This window comes from Caretta caretta, chromosome 1 (assembly GCF_965140235.1).
Source record: "Caretta caretta isolate rCarCar2 chromosome 1, rCarCar1.hap1, whole genome shotgun sequence".
Classification (NCBI taxonomy): Eukaryota; Metazoa; Chordata; order Testudines; family Cheloniidae; genus Caretta; species Caretta caretta.
The window spans coordinates 110,630,130-110,647,676 of record NC_134206.1 but is presented as its reverse complement, the minus strand read 5'-3'; positions in this window follow the sequence as shown (position 1 = coordinate 110,647,676).

The following is a 17,547-nucleotide window of genomic DNA, read 5'->3' as shown; positions in this document are numbered from 1 at the left end:
CTGGGAGGGTTGAAACTGGAGCTGGTGGGCTAGAGGACCACAAAAATCTACAGAAAGAATATGACAGGTTTCAGAGTAGCAGCCATGTTAATCTGTATCCGCAAAAAGAAAAGGACGACTTGTGGCACCTTAGAGACTAACAAATTTATTTGAGCATAAGCTTTCAAGAGCTAGCTCAAGAAAGAATATGGTGATTGTTGTTAGAGGGCTTATTCCTTCACCCACTTACTTCCCTGGTCCTTCTCACATGAACAGAGAGCAACAATACCCGAAGTCCAAAGGTGCAAACAATTCGATGTTTATTGGGGTGAACTTCCAGCAAGCATGATTCCAGTTTCCTTCCTTAGTATCCTCCTTCCCAGCTCTGACACCACAGAGCCTTACACCTGTGTCCCTGTTCCCATTCCTACCCTTAGCCAAACATGATTCCAACTTCCTTACTCCCATTCCCATTTCCCCCTTTAGCAAAACATGATTCCAATTTTCTTACCCCCATTCCCTGTTCCCATCTCCCCCTTTAGCAAAACATGATTCCAATTTTCTTACCCCTATTCCCTGTTCCCATCTCACACACCCACATGCCCACCTCCACCCACACCCCGTCACTTCCTCATTGACAGATTATATAGTAAAACTTGAGTTCTGCTTAGCTATACCTTAACCAATCATTTTCCTGAAATTTAACTAACCAATCCTAACATATTGTAACATGATTATGTAACCAATTATATCCCACCACCTTAATTAGTTTACACCAGCAAAATTAATTATACAACAGACAGGAACAATCACAGAACCAGACAGAGATTATACAGACAAACAATAGCAAAGTGGGAACTACAATGACAAGACAACACAGAAGTGAGGATTTCACATCCCAGCTATTGATAAGTGAGTTCTTGCCAGACAGGATGCTATCAAACTAAGTTTCCTTTTACATTTTCTAGGCACTTCCCTTTCTCTGGAGGTGATAGGAATACAATCCTGTCCTGATAGTGCCTAACAGCCCAATAGCACCTTATTTCAATGTGACTAGTTTGGAATGTGAGGATGTGACTGTTTGCTTCCCAGCTTATGGCTGCCTCTGCTGCTTAGCCAAAGGCCTTAGCCTAAGAACAGGGCCTCAGACTGTCACAGTAAGAGAAGGCCCTTACACCAGTAGACAGTGATTTTGATTCTTTCTTTTATACCTCTATCACTAGCCAAGTGATAAGAATACACCTAAATTCTTAGAGTATAGGCCTTTACAGACAGGCCTGAATATCTATATCCTAACAATTGTGATTTCCTATCCGTGACGATGTGCTAAGTCGAAGCGGAATATGGTCAATATGGAAGAGAACTCCGTAAATGCAAGATTTACTGAAAAATTCTGTTTTTGAGGCTCATGAGAAGAGCTTGCATTTTGAATGTATGTGGTTTGGCCATGCCTAGCCAATATGAATCATCTTGTGCAATTTTTGGTTGTTAAAGAAGTTATTTCAAACAGGCAGAATCTCAATTTGAGTGTCGAACTGACAGTCTACTATTTATGGTTGATTGTAAAGCAGTGTGTACTGATCTTTTTTATTTTTTTAAATCAAGTCCTGGAATGGGATCCCCCAGAATGCTACTTTAATATAAATTGTTCTGCTTCACCAGTGTGAATCCAGGATAACTTCACTGAAGCTGATTTAGTTACTTCAGATTTATGCCAGTGGACAGAGCAGAATTTGACTTCCATGCTCTTCTCTTTTAGTGGCTGTGGGCATATTTGTTGCTGTTTAATGATAGGAGGACAGAGATTTCTTAATTTTTTAAGAACCATATGGACAAAGATTAATTTGTCAATATAGGTCTCCAATGGGGTCTTTAAAGGGAATCTAAGGGTATGTCTACACTACGAAATTAGGTCGAATTTATAGAAGTCGCTTTTTTAGAAATCCGTTTTATGTATTCAAGTGTGTGTGTCCCCACAGAAAATGCTCTAAGTGCATTAAGTGCATTAACTCGGCGGAGTGCTTTCTCAGTACCGAGGCAAGCGTCGACTTCCGGAGTGTTGCACTGTGGGTAGCTATCCCACAGTTCCCGCAGTCTCCGCTGCCCATTGGAATTCTGGGTTGAGATCCCAATGCCTGATGGGGCTAAAACATTGTCGTGGGTGGTTCTGGCTACATATTGTCAGGCCCCCGTTCCCTCCCTCCCTCCGTGAAAGCAGCAGCAGACAATCGTTTCGCGCCTTTTTTCTTGAGTTACCTGTGCAGACGCCATACCATGGCAAGCATGGAGCCTGCTCAGGTAACTGTCACCATATGTCTCCTGGGTGCTGGCAGACGTGGTACTGCATTGCTACACAGCAGCATCAACCCATTGCCTTGTGGCAGCAGACGGTACAGTGCGACTGGTAGCCATCATCGTCATGTCCGAGGTGCTCCTGGCCACATCGGCCAGGAGCGCCTGGTCAGACATGGGTGCAGGGACTAAATTTGGAGTGACTTGACCAGGTCATTCTCTTTAGTCCTGCAGTCAGTCCTATTGAACCATCTTATGGTGAGCAGGCAGGCGATACGGATTGCTAGCAGTCCTACTGTATCATCTTCTGCCAGGCAGGCAAGAGATGAGGATGGCTAGCAGTCCTACTGCACCATCTTCTGCCGAGCAGCCATGAGATGTGGATGGCTTGCAGACCTTCTGCACCGTCTGCTGCCAGCCAAAGATGTAAAAGATAGATGGAGTGGATCAAACCAAGAAATAGACCAGATTTGTTTTGTACTCATTTGCTTTCTCCCCTCCGCCGTTTAGGGACTCATTCCTCTAGGTCACACTGCAGTCACTCACAGAGAAGGTGCAGCGAAGTAAATCTAGCCATGTATCAATCTGAGGCCAGACCAACCTGCTTGTTCCAATAAGAACAATTACTTAGGTGCACCATTTCTTATTGGAACCCTCCGTGAAGTCCTGCCTGAAATACTCATTGACGTAAAGCCACCCCCTTTGTTGATTTTAATTCCCTGTAAGCCAACCCTGTAAGCCATGTCATCACTCACTCCTCCCTCTGTCAGAGCAATGGCAGACAATCGTTCTGCGCCTTTTTTCTGTGCGCACGCCATACCAAGGCAAGCATGGAGGCTGCTCAGCTCACTTTGGCAATTAGGAGCACATTAAACACCACATGCATTATCCAGCAGTATATGCAGCACCAGAACCTGGCAGAGCGATACCGGGCGAGGAGGCGACGTCAGCGCAGTCACGTGAGTGATCAGGACATGGACACAGATTTCTCTGAAAGCATGGGCCCTGCCAATGCATGCATCATGGTGCTAATGGGGCAGGTTCATGCTGTGGAACGCCGATTCTGGGCTCGGGAAACAAGCACAGACTGGTGGGACCGCATAGTGTTGCAGGTCTGGGACGATTCCCAGTGGCTGCGAAACTTTCGCATGCGTAAGGGCACTTTCATGGAACTTTGTGACTTGCTTTCCCCTGCCCTGAAGCGCATGAATACCAAGATGAGAGCAGTGAGTGGCGATAGCCCTGTGGAAGCTTGCAACGCCAGACAGCTACCGGTCAGTTGGGAATCAATTTGGAGTGGGCATATCTACTGTGGGGGCTGCTGCGATGCAAATAGCCCACGCAATCAAAGATCTGCTGATATCAAGGGTAGTGACCCTGGGAAATGTGCAGGTCATAGTGGATGGCTTTGCTGCAATCGGATTCCCTAACTGTGGTGGTGACATAGACGGAACCCATATCCCTATCTTGGCACCGGAGCACGAAGCCGGCGAGTACATAAACCGCAAGGGGTACTTTTCAATAGTGCTGCAAGCTCTGGTGGATCACAAGGGACGTTTCACCAACATCAATGTGGGATGGCTGGGAAAGGTACATGACGCTCGCATCTTCAGGAACTCTGGTCTGTTTCAAAAGCTGCAGGAAGGGAGTTTATTCCCAGACCAGAAAATAACCGTTGGGGATGTTGAAATGCCTATAGTTATCCTTGGGGACCCAGCCTACCCCTTAATGCCATGGCTCATGAAGCCATACACAGGCAGCCTGGACAGTAGTCAGGAGCTGTTCAACTACAGGCTGAGCAAGTGCAGAATGGTGGTAGAATGTGCATTTGGACGTTTAAAGGTGCGCTGGCGCAGTTTACTGACTTGCTTAGACCTCAGCAAAACCAATATTCCCACTGTTACTACTGCTTGCTGTGCAGTCCACAATATCTATGAGAGTAAGGGGGAGACATTTATGGCGGGGTGGGAGGTTGAGGCAAATCTCCTGGCTGCTGGTTACACGCAGCCAGACACCAGGGCGGTTAGAAGAGCACAGGAGGGTGCGGTACACATCAGAGAAGCTTTGAAAACCAGTTTCATGACTGGCCAGGCTACGGTGTGAAAGTTCTCTTTGTTTCTCCTTGATGAAACCCCCTGCCCCTTGGTTCACTCTACTTCCCTGTAAGCTAACCACTCTCCTCTCCTCCCTTCGATCACTGCTTGCGGAGGCAATAAAGTCATTGTTGCTTCACATTCATGCATTCTTTATTCATTCATCACACAAATAGGGGGATGACTACCAAGGTAGCCCAGGAGGGGTGGTGGAGGAGGGAAGGAAAATGCCACACAGCACTTTAAAAGTTTACAACTTTAAAATTTATTGAATGCCAGCCTTCTATTTTTTGGTTTCTGTGGTGGAGTGGCTGGTTGGCCGGAGGCCCCCCCACCGCGTTCTTGGGCGTCTGGGTGTGGAGGCTGTGGAACTTTGGGAGGAGGGCGGTTGGTTACACAGGGGCTGTAGTGGCAGTCTGTGCTCCAGCTGCCTTTGCTGCAGCTCAACCATACACTGGAGCATACTGGTTTATCCTCCAGCAGACCTCAGCATTGAATCCTGCCTCCTCTCATCACACTGTCGCCACATTTGAGCTTCAGCCCTGTCTTCAGCCCACCACTTATTCTCTTCAGCCCGCCACCTCTCCTCCCGGTCATTTTGTGCTTTCCTGCACTCTGACATTATTTGCCTCCACGCATTCGTCTGTGCTCTGTCAGTGTGGGAGGATAGCATGAGCTCAGAGAACATTTCATCATGAGTGCATTTTTTTTTCTTTCTTATCTTCACTAGCCTCTGGGAAGGAGAAGATCCTGTGATCATTGAAACACATGCAGCTGGTGGAGAAAAAAAAGGGACAGCGGTATTTAAAAAGACACATTTTATAAAACAGTGGCTACACACTTTCAGGGTAAACCTTGCTGTTAACATTACATACATAGCACATGTGCTTTCGTTACAAGGTCGCATTTTGCCTCCCCCCACCGCGTGGCTACCCCCTCAACCCTCCCCGTGGCTAACAGCAGGGAACATTTCTGTTCAGCCACAGGCAAACAGCCCAGCAGGAACGGGCACCTCTGAGTGTCCCCTGAAGAAAAGCACCCTATTTCAACCAGGTGACCATGAATGATATCTCACTCTCCTGAGGATAACACAGAGAGATAAAGAACGGATGTTGTTTGAATGCCAGCAAACATACACTGCAATGCTTTGTTCTACAATGATTCCCGAGTACGTGTTACTGGCCTGGAGTGGTAAAGCGTCCTACCGTGGAGGATGCAATAAGGCTGCCCTCCCCAGAAACCTTTTGCAAAGGCTTTGGGAGTACGTCCAGGAGAGCCGCGAATGCCAGGGCAAATTAATCATTAAACATGCTTGCTTTTAAACCATGTATACTATTTTAAAAGGTACACTCACCGGAGGTCCCTTCTCCACCTGCCAGGTCCAGGAGGTAGCCTTGGGTAGGTTTGGGGGGTACTGGCTCCAAGTCCAGGGTGAGAAACAGTTCCTGGCTGTCGGGAAAACCGGTTTCTCCGCTTGCTTGCTGTGAGCTATCTACAACCTCATCATCATCATCTTCTTCGTCCCCAAAACCTGCTTCCATGTTGCCTCCATCTCCATTGAAGGAGTCAAACAACACGGCTGGGGTAGTGGTGGCTGAACCCCCTAAAATGGCATGCAGCTCATCATAGAAGTGGCATGTTTGGGGCTCTGACCCGGAGCGGCCATTCACCTCTCTGGTTTTCTGGTAGGCTTGCCTCAGCTCCTTAAGTTTCACGCGGCACTGCTTCGGGTCCCTGTTATGGCCTCTGTCCTTCATGCTCTGGGAGATTTTGACAAAGGTTTTAGCATTTCGAAAACTGAAACGGAGTTCTGATAGCACGGATTCCTCTCCCCATACAGCAATCAGATCCCGTACCTCCCCTTCAGTCCATGCTGGAGCTCTTTTGCGATTCTGGGACTCCATCACGGTCACCTCTGCTGATGAGCTCTGCATGGTCACCTCTGCTGATGAGCTCTGCATGGTCACCTGCAGCTTGCCACGCTGGCCAAACAGGAAATGAGATTCAAAAGTTCGCGGTTCTTTTCCTGTCTACCTGGCCAGTGCATCTGAGTTGAGAGTGCTGTCCAGAGCGATCACAATGGAGCACTCTGGGATATCTCCCAGAGGCCAATACCATTGAATTGTGTCCACAGTACCCCAAATTCGACCCGGCAAGACTGATTTAAGTGCTAACCACTTGTCGGGGTGGAGTAAGGAAATCGATCTTAAGAGCCCTTTAAGTCGAAAAAAAGGGCTTCATCGTGTGGACGGGTGCAGGTTTACATTGATTTAACACTGCTAAATTCGACCTAAAGTCCTAGTGTAGACCAGGGCTAAGTATCCCAATCACCATCAAAGAAGAGAGATTCATCAATATTTTGTTAGGATATATCATAACCTTATTTCTAAAATCTATATTTTTGGCTTAGTATCCTATAATTAATCAGCATTTATATTTAATTATTTAGACTTACAAAAATATAAAAAGGGCACTCCAGGAGCCCTTGACATTATTTAAAAATATATTCTGACTGCAGCAATCTAAGAGAAACCTCTGGAAATCCACCTTCTTTCTTTGAACAATTCCCCACTCCCACAATTACAGTTATCCCCATTATCAATTGCCGGTGGTGGTGGTGGGAGATCAGCCTTGCAGCATTCTCGGGGGCTCCAACAGATATGTGCTGCTTTTGACTAAGGAGTGAATTGCAAAGCCATGGGCCCATTTTCCCACTGCCTCTTCTAGTATCTGTCTTGCTCAGCGGTTCCCAAACTTGTTCCGCCACTCGTGCAGGGAAAGCCCCTGGCGGGCCGGGCCGGTTTGTTTACCTGCCGCGTCCACAGGTTCAGCTGATCGCAGCTCCCAGTGCCCGCGGTTCACTGCTCCAGGCCAATGGGAGCTGCTGGAAGCGGTGCGGGCCGAGGGACATACTGGCCGCCACTTCCAGCAGCTCCCATTGGCCACTGGGAGCCACGATCGGCCGAACCTGCGGATGCGGCAGGTAAACAAACAAGCCGGCCCACCAGGGGCTTTCCCCGCACGAGCGGCGGAACAAGTTTGGGAACCACTGCTCATCATTGTGGCATCTAAATGACTGGGACAATGATACCCTTGAATTATTGGTGCTCTTTAATAATTATTAATATGAACATCTTGTTTTAAGTGTCTATCTGCAGCTGGTTAATTTTTTCTTTTTTGCCACGTCTTTATTTTTCCCATTTCTACCAGATGTGTTTGTATCAGTAATTTGATGTGATACATAACTGATGAGAACCCACTTTAACAAATGGTGACTCACCTCGCTGTCTCTAGAGACACAAGATTACTTTTATTTTTATAAATTCCAAATAATCTTGTTTTTTCCCTTGTGCGAAGTGATACCCCTCGTTGTTCATTCAAAACATCTGTAATTCAATAGGGTGGGGTGGGAGGGGCAGTGGGGAATCTGAAGGAAAAGGATGCATCCTGCTACAAAACAGAAAATACTGTATTTATCATTTTAAAAAGAACAAAAAATCTGTAAGTTATGTGGGTTTCTGTGACAGTAATTATCCTTCTATTCAAGAATGAGTAATTACATTATTCTGTATGCTAAAATCCAGTTACATGGCATGCATGCATGTGCACATGAGACATGGTTGAACCATACAAAATAAAAGCAGTGTGCACAAGTGAAGATATTTATTTTGTTGTTGAATTATGGTTATAGTACATTTTTATGCCTCACTGTATTTAACAGTGCAGAGAGAAAAAGGAAAGAAGCTGATGATAGAAACACATCTTTCCCATGTACCTTTGGTCAATGTGATATTCTGTACATTTTCACTTTTTTTTTTAAACAACCTGGACAAACTGCACTATTTGTGGGAACCACTGCATGTTAGGTTGGATGAAAAAGATGCTTTTGTGATATTAGTATATAAGTAACACTTATTCACCATTGCCCACATGTGTTTGTATTATAAAAAGACCCTTTTCCTTTTCATATTTTTGTGTGCAGAAGCTTGGGGAAAGTATAAAATGATATTAATCACAATTTGCACTAGTTCAAATTTAAATCTCTCATACAGAGAGAAGAGTCTCTGGGCCAAATTCACTGCTATGATACAGTAAATGGTATTCTACTACTTGGCTGCTTACACTCAACATGCATCTTGCACCATTTTGGCATTGGTTGGGTAAAGTAACTTACATGGCAAAGGGCATAAGGGGTGTAGAGACACAACCATCAAACACCCACTTTATTTTACATCCTCCTATGAGTCACTTAAAGATTATAGTTCTTCAGTGTCGCTTTTGATGTTTCTTTAAGACAAACCTGGTGAGCTGTTTGCTGGGTATTTATGAATGAATAAGGCCATTTCTTCATCCCTATCAAAGAAAACACCAGCAGTAACTCACTGAGAACCTAGTTCTTTTTAAAGGCATCCTTAAAAAAAACCTAGTTCCAGACCGATCGCTACACTATACCAGGAAAAAAACCACCCCATTCTTAGTACTCTACATCATTATATCTTTCAAGTGAACCATTTGAGTGATGAAAAAAGTGCCATATTGGGCAGGGTGGAAAATACAAATTCTCTTGTGAAATATTTTGAGGTTTTAAAATTTTTCATTCCTTGTTGGGATGAAAATGAGACTTCCCAAAAGAGGAAAAGAAAATAGCCAATAACCCAGTGGTTTGGGTGAATCAGGCCGGCACTCCAACCTCCCATTTGACTAACTGACGCCCCAGGCTATAGGCTATTCTGGGGTACCTGTCTCTGGTTTTAATCAGAAATTCTATCCTGGACCTGAGAAACCGTCCTGATAAACATTTTTGTCAAAACCCATAAGTTTCTATGAAAACCTTTGGTTCCAATGAATCTGAGTGTCCATAGCCAATCACTACAATGTATGTCTGGACAAATTTATTACAATCTTTCCATATGAGTATGGAGAATTTAAAAAAAAAAATTGAAACAGGAGGGGGAGGGAAGTTTGTTTGACTAATACCCCGTTCTATTAAACTATAATAATACACTTCTGAAGATTTGAAACTTGACACAAATGTTGTTCATTAGTTGATAGTGATACTGAATGCTTCCGATGAAGTGAGCTGTAGCTCACGAAAGCTTATGCTCAAATAAATTTGTTAGTCTCTAAGGTGCCACAAATACTCCTTTTCTTTCTACTGATTATATGATATTTCAGCTTGTAATAGATTAACAAATATGATAAATTCCTGCTACAAATACATTTGGCTTTGGATTGTATACTTAAAATTTTTTAAATTTATTCTAGGCCTTCCAGAGTGGGTATATAAATGAGTCAGAAGTTGAAAGTCTTTCTGTATTGGTAAAATAGGAAAATATATATCTAATATAACACTCTGGGACTTCAGGGGCATGGAGAAGTTCTTTGCATTTAAATGTTAGCTTCAAAGGGAGCTGGGAAATCTATATCAGGTTTCATTGCATTTTCCCCACAGCCCTCCATTCTCTTCATCCCTCCTCCCTCTTTTCAGACCTCAAATAATGACCATTGCTTTCCTAGTCCGGATAGACCTGATACAGCACTGCTCTAGGAGTTTCCTCACACGAGGGGACACAGTCAGAAGCAAATTGCAGTAACAAGTTAAATCAATGAGGAGCTGCATTCATTTGGTACAAGAAACATTTTCTGAGAGATCATTCTTACTGGTACACGTAGAATTACTGCAGCATTGTTAACTTGCGATTTCTTACTTAGCTCTTCAGAGCCTGTCAGACATTATGTGAGCCAATATATGTCCATCTGAGCAATTGCATAGAATAAAAGACAAAATGAGAAACTATTTTTTCAGTTTCTAACTTTATAGCAAATACGAATGTCTAGTTTTGCCTGGTTACTTGTCTGAGTGTAAAACAATGTGTGCATACTGGATCAAAGTCATATTTAACGTAACTCCATTGACTTCAATGACTGGGGATGAGTTTGTCCCCAGTTAAGTATTCAGAGTCCTGAGTATCCAATAATTGGTGATTTTTAAGAAAGCTTCTGCTCAAGTGACTTGAATTTAGTGACAGATATGGGGCACAATCCTTAGAGAGACTATAGTACTTGAGGCCCTGATTCAACATGCCTATTCGCCTTAATCATAGAATCATAGAATATAAGGGTTGGAAGGGACCCCAGAAGGTCATCTAGTCCAACCCCCTGCTCGAAGCAGGACCAATTCCCAGTTAAATCATCCCAGCCAGGGCTTTGTCAAGCCTGACCTTAAAAACCTCTAAGGAAGGAGATTCTACCACCTCCCTAGGTAACGCATTCCAGTGTTTCACCACCCTCTTAGTGAAAAAGTTTTTCCTAATATCCAATCTAAACCTCCCCCACTGCAACTTGAGACCATTACTCCTCATTCTGTCATCTGATACCATTGAGAACAGTCTAGAGCCATCCTCTTTGGAACCCCCTTTCAGGTAGTTGAAAGCAGCTATCAAATCCCCCCTCATTCTTCTCTTCTGCAGGCTAAACAATCCCAGCTCCCTCAGCCTCTCCTCATAACTCATGTGTTCCAGACCCCTAATCATTTTTGTTGCCCTTCGCTGGACTCTCTCCAATTTATCCACATCCTTCTTGAAGTGTGGGGCCCAAAACTGGACACAGTACTCCAGATGAGGCCTCACCAATGTCGAATAGAGGGGAACGATCACGTCCCTTGATCTGCTCGCTATGCCCCTACTTATACATCCCAAAATGCCATTGGCCTTCTTGGCAACAAGGGCACACTGCTGACTCATATCCAGCTTCTCGTCCACTGTCACCCCTAGGTCCTTTTCTGCAGAACGGCTGCCTAGCCATTCGGTCCCTAGTCTGTAGCTGTGCATTGGGTTCTTCCGTCCTAAGTGCAGGACCCTGCACTTATCCTTATTGAACCTCATCAGATTTCTTTTGGCCCAATCCTCCAATTTGTCTAGGTCCTTCTGTATCCTATCCCTCCCCTCCAGCGTATCTACCACTCCTCCCAGTTTAGTATCATCCGCAAATTTGCTGAGAGTGCAATCCACACCATCCTCCAGATCATTTATGAAGATATTGAACAAAACCGGCCCCAGGACCGACCCTTGGGGCACTCCACTTGATACCGGCTGCCAACTAGACATGGAACCATTGATAAGTACCCGTTGAGCCCGACAATCTAGCCAGCTTTCTACCCACCTTGTAGTGCATTCATCCAGCCCATACTTCCTTAACTTGCTGACAAGAATACTGTGGGAGACCGTGTCAAAAGCTTTGCTAAAGTCAAGAAACAATACATCCACTGCTTTCCCTTCATCCACAGAACCAGTAATCTCATCATAGAAGGCGATTAGATTAGTCAGGCATGACCTTCCCTTGGTGAATCCATGCTGGCTGTTCCTGATCACTTTCCTCTCATGCAAGTGCTTCAGGATTGATTCTTTGAGGACCTGCTCCATGATTTTTCCAGGGACTGAAGTGAGGCTGACTGGCCTGTAGTTCCCAGGATCCTCCTTCTTCCCTTTTTTAAAGATTGGCACTACATTAGCCTTTTCCCAGTCATCCGGGACTTCCCCGGTTCGCCACGAGTTTTCAAAGATAATGGCCAATGGCTCTGCAATCACAGCCGCCAGTTCCTTCAGCACTCTCGGATGCAACTCGTCCGGCCCCATGGACTTGTGCACGTCCAGCTTTTCTAAATAGTCCCTAACCACCTCTATCTCCACAGAGGGCTGGCCATCTCTTCCCCATTTTGTGATGCCCAGCGTAGCAGTCTGGGAGCTGACCTTGTTAGTGAAAACAGAGGCAAAAAAAGCATTGAGTACATTAGCTTTTTCCACATCCTCTGTCACTAGTTTGCCTCCCTCATTCAGTAAGGGGCCCACACATTCCTTGGCTTTCTTCTTGTTGCCAACATACCTGAAGAAACCCTTCTTGTTACTCTTGACATCTCTGGCTAGCTGCAGCTCCAGGTGCGATTTGGCCCTCCTGATAACATTCCTACATGCCCGAGCAATATTTTTATACTCTTCCCTGGTCATATGTCCAACCTTCCACTTCTTGTAAGCTTCTTTTTTATGTTTAAGATCCGCTAAGATTTCACCATTAAGCCAAGCTGGTCGCCTGCCATATTTACTATTCTTTCGACTCATTGGGATGGTTTGTCCCTGTAACCTCAACAGGGATTCCTTGAAATACAGCCAGCTCTCCTGGACTCCTTTCCCCTTCAAGTTAGTCCCCCAGGGGATCCTGGCCATCCGTTCCCTGAGGGAGTCGAAGTCTGCTTTCCTGAAGTCCAGGGTCCGTATCGTGCTGCTTACCTTTCTTCCCTGCGTCAGGATCCTGAACTCAACCAACTCATGGTCACTGCCTCCCAGATTCCCATCCACTTTTGCTTCCCCCACTAATTCTACCCAGTTTGTGAGCAGCAGGTCAAGAAAAGCGCCCCCCCTAGTTGGCTCCTCTAGCACTTGCGCCAGGAAATTGTCCCCTACGCTTTCCAAAAACTTCCTGGACATGTCTTTTGACTTTTGGGATTTAAGCAGGGGCTTAAAGTTAAGATTTCAAGGCAAACAGGAGTCTGCATAGCTCCGAATGGATTCAGTTCTAACGTTAGGATGGTGTCTTTGCAGAACTGCTGTTGTGCAGAAAGATTCTAATTGCTTGCCCATCAAGGGGTCACTGATGTATAAGCACCCAGGTTCTCATTAAAGAGACCATGTGGTTTAAATCACTTTCCTCTGACTAGCAGTTAGAGCTTGGAGGTTCCTTTGTACTGCAGAACAGCTGTGCAAAAGAAGGGGTTGATGCTCAGCTCTCCTTTGAAGACCATGTGATCTTTGGGGAGGAGCTTTTAGCTAGAGGGGTTTCCCAGGTGGAGAGCTCATGAACTGGGGTGTGAAGAGGAGGACTTTTATTAAGCTATTGTTTACTTTGGTGTGAGATCCTTAAGAGACCGAGGCCAAAGATGGCTATTTTGGGGATAGGCAGTGGTTTCTTACCTGAGGTTTCTGCAAAAGGGAGCTGCCTTTGTGCAAGGAAATATATATTTTGTATGTAAATTATGCTAAGAAAATATCCTGATCTTGTCACTGATTTCTGCTCTAAACAGAAAAGGAGTACTTGTGGCACCTTAGAGACTAACCAATTTATTTGAGCATAAGCTTTCGTGAGCTAGCTGTATCTCACGAAAGCTTATGCTCAAATAAATTTGTTAGTCTCTAAGGTGCCACAAGTACTCCTTTTCTTTTTGCGAATACAGACTAACACGGCTGCTACTCTGAAAGCTGTCATTCTGCTCTAAACAGGGAGTTGACATTCAAGCCCCCCCAGATCTCTTACCACTCAGGAAAGGGGCAACATGCTGATAAGTCACAAAGAGACAGATGTGTCTAAGGATGACTTGACCCTGTTTTTAAACATGCATTTTAAACAAAATTACAATACTTTTTTTTTTTAAATTGGAAGTTCAGGTTCCAGAGATGCCATCTCACCATATTTGGAGGATCCCTTGGTTGTTGGCCTCATTCACTCTTTGTACTACATGTATCATTGATGTGAGCAAGAGAAAGTTACTGGATGCAGAGATGACCATTTGATAACTAGTTTTCTTTCTGTATTATTCCGAGTCTTGCCCTTCACAGATACAGAAAACTCTGGCTCTGTGGGGAGGTAGCGCTAAAGTAAAGCTTATTCTTAAAGGCTAAGGTGCCACAAGGACTCCTCGGTTTTTTTTATACCCTCTCTAGTTACAGAGGTAGCATTGTCCTAACACTAGCAGTATGCTATACTTTGTTCCAGCTGAAGATGCTTGTATGTGTATGGGTGGGGGTGGGGTGGGAGGGGAGCTAATAGGGGTACAGGTCACCCCTGCCCATTGTTCGTTGACTTTGCTTTCAGATTATTTCAAAGAGAGGTTAATAAAGGCTGTTTTTATTCGAGTGAAGCTTGCTTTCTGTGATCCTTTTCTGATAATATCATTTGTTTTTCAGTCTCGCACTCACGTTGTGGAGTGAGGGTCCCTCTGGACCTCTTTGACTTTGTATTCTACCTGGCAGTAAACATCTCAACTCCCTCCCTTGTCACTTGATCTGGGATGAAAGAAATCTGTTCCTTTTGCAAGAATACTGGGGGCAGAAATGATTATTCTGAGGAAGACGGGATGTGTACTGTATGGTGTGTCCTTATTTGGCCTTAAAATGAAGCACTAGACTCAAGCGCTGTTTTATTATGCAGGTTAAAAATGTCTCTTAATGTTCAGACCGTGATTCTGCTACAAATGGCTGGCTCCAAAGCAACAACGTGTGATGGAGAATATAAAGATACAATTACGTTCCATCAAGCTTTGAAATGAATCCTCTGTGCCAACCCCAGTGCAATATTTGGTTTGCCTGCAAATAAATAAATAAATCCAGTCTTCTATAATTGATTGGGGGTGTAATGAAATATGTTTAATTTGATAGAAAGTCCCTGATAAGACATTATAGGGGTAGGATGTTGATGTTTGCTAGCTGGCATTTGATCAGACCAACATGATAAAATCAGTGCACATTTTAAGTTGACTTGTAATTGACTGTACAGGGAAGGTAAAAAGTGAGCTCCTCTGTAACCCTGAGATTCTGTTCTCCACATCCAGCCAGAATATAATATAGCTACATGGGCTTGTAGGCCTGTGGGGTTTAAATAGTGTCTGCAATCTGGTGCCATGCTGATTTACTAATCCTTGATCTTAGCTGAACATGATCACAGTCTCTGCTTCTGTTTATACGGGATAGGCTTACTGTTAATTGACAGGCTTTGGCATTTTACCAAAAGAACTGCAATGTAGAGAAGAAGGAACTAATACTGGAGCAGAGGATGTTTCAGACAAGTTAATTTGGGGGAAAAATTTTATTTTGGTAGATCTTTATGTCAAAAATAGTTTTTTGTTTTGTTAAAACTACAGTATGTGATTTGCATTTTAACATGTAACTAATAAACAGAATAATCTGAAATGTGGCTGCAGGGTAATTAAGTCACGGCATTTGGAATCTTCCCAGACACTCTGCTTTCTGTTTATTTAATTGTTGTGTGAACTTTCGTGTTCGGGTCTCCCCACAGAAACTTGCATGTGTGTGCATACACAATCACATATGCACACAACTCACATGTTTAATCCACACTTCTCCATGCACAAATTCCCAAGGGATTTATCTTGAGTTGTGGTGTGGTGCTGTGTGCCATTTTGTCCAGCATGTTCTGACTTGTGATAGGCAAATGTTAAAAGGCAGAGAAGCACCTAAAAGATTCAGGCTAGTTTTTATTTTATCCAGATCCAGGTACAACAGGAGTCGTATGTTACGGGAGCAGTGAATGCTCCAGGTAGGGTGAACAAGAAAACTACAGAGAAGCTGAAGTGGGGTGGAAGGGCTAAGAGTTTGAAGACTTGTCTGAACTTTTATTTGGACTTGTGCTACCCCAGAAGGGGTTCAGACTTCTATGGGACTTGGTCAAAGGGCAAACCCCAGAGCACCCAGAGGGGGAATTAGAAAGAGAGAGGTTGTTGCAGGTCTGAGGGAGAGCTGGGTAGGGGAACACTGGAGACAGTTCCCTGTAATGCCATATCCAGGCAGGAGGGGGTCCCCTAGGGGTGAGAATACTTGCATACAGAGGGCAAGTTGAAGGTCTTTTCAGATCTATCTCCTTAGGTCCATATGCAAAATAGGCCAAATTCTGGTCCCTACAGTCCTTAGGCTGCCCAAGTTAAATGCATAGGGGCAGAGTCCTGTGGGGTTCAAGAGAGATGGAATCCTCTACCAGGCAATTCTATTGCCTCTATTGCAGACTTATGTCTGCCTCATAACTTAGAGGCTTGTCTATTTTGCACTGTCATTGCTTCCATACTGAGTGCTGGGACAATCAGATCACTAATCCTGCCTTACAGGAGCATAGCGTTACAGGATGCATAGACCCATTTTCCCTAATTCCTGTGCCTGAGAACTGCTCCAGTCTCAGTGCCTGGAGAGCGATGCGGGTCATGGGTGGAGCAGAGACAGGAGGAAAATTTGTGCTAATGAGCACAGGTGCCCTGGTGCTTGCAGTTTGCACACAGACATCGGAACAATTTTCTAAATTCTAATGGGACCCGATTACTACAATGAGCTAAACTCCTAGCAGTGCAAGAAATACCTGACAACGTACTTCAGATATCCATGTGAAAACACGAGTGAGCAAACAAAGGAAAAAACCCACAATCCCTCCACCCCACCCTGCATTCTTAATTCTTCCTCTAGACTTCTCAGGTCATTCTGGAGTCTGCAGTATCAGGATCTAAAAAGGAGATGAGAACATACACCTGCTTAACTTTATGTACTAGTCTCACTGTGGTCACTGGGATTAACTCACATGCATTAAAAGTGCACAGGCTAGTATTTGCACAGCTAAAGGCCTCGGATTGTAAACTCCCTGGAACATGGGTTGCCTCCATTTTGTCTTGTGCAGCTCCAAACACCTTGTGAGCATGTAACGGTAGTAATAGACTATCGCCATCTGATAGTTCTAAAAGTAAGACAGTGTGTGATATAACTGAAATGATTGTGTTCTTTAAGCAAGACAGCACCTCTATTTCTATCGCCTTTCATTTCAGAAAAACACAAGTAATTGCTATATTCAGTGATACTTTTTCAGTTACAAAAAGGGGCTACCAGGACTTTAAAGAGGGCCTAACTACAGGCACTTTCACTGCTATTAAATATATTAGAAAACACTTAAGGATGTTCAGCCAGTAGGATTCTTCTATTAGCTAAACATTCAGACCACTATAATTTAGCATACAATGGTCCATGCTATGAGAACTGTTTTACTGGATTGGTTCATGGTATCCTCCAACTGAGGTGAGACAAATATTCCATAAGGATTGTAGGGCCATAGTGTGATAGGCCTTTGCACTGAAGTGAAAGTGGGAATCACGCCAGGAGCCTTTCCTCCTGTTGTGCAACTTTCATACCTTGCTTTGGGGAGGGGGTGGGGGATGAAGGAGGTGTGTACCTCGCTGTGATTTACCCCTGTCGCAGATAATTCAGAGCTTGCACTAATCCATTCATGCACAGCTGGGAAGGAAACCTAGTGGAGAGATTCTGCATTGGGCCCCTTAGAAGTTCAAAACAAACTCTCAGGCCAGTGGGAGGAGGAGGCTATGGTGGATTAAAGCCATCTCTTGTGCCTCCTACTCTGGGCTGCTCTG